Consider the following 288-nt stretch of genomic DNA (forward strand, 5'->3'; position numbering starts at 1 on the left):
GTGCTACCAGTTAAGTTAATAGCAATCTCCTAACTCTTTTATTTAAGTATTGTTATCACAACACTTATAGGCTTACAGCAGTGGCTTAGCTCTGATACCACCTTCTGTCACGACCCCCGACCCCATCCTGGCCGGAATCGGTGCCGTGAGCAGTCCAGTGGTACCGGTGATTATTTTGAAAAACATTGCAGCGGAAATTTCATCAGGACCGTGAGTTAGGAAAAATATCAGAGTTTAGAAACACCGGATTTTATTTAAAAAGATAGAATAAATTCCATGTTTTACAAA

This window comes from Helianthus annuus, chromosome 8 (genome assembly GCF_002127325.2).
Source record: "Helianthus annuus cultivar XRQ/B chromosome 8, HanXRQr2.0-SUNRISE, whole genome shotgun sequence".
NCBI classification, from domain to species: Eukaryota; Viridiplantae; Streptophyta; class Magnoliopsida; order Asterales; family Asteraceae; genus Helianthus; species Helianthus annuus.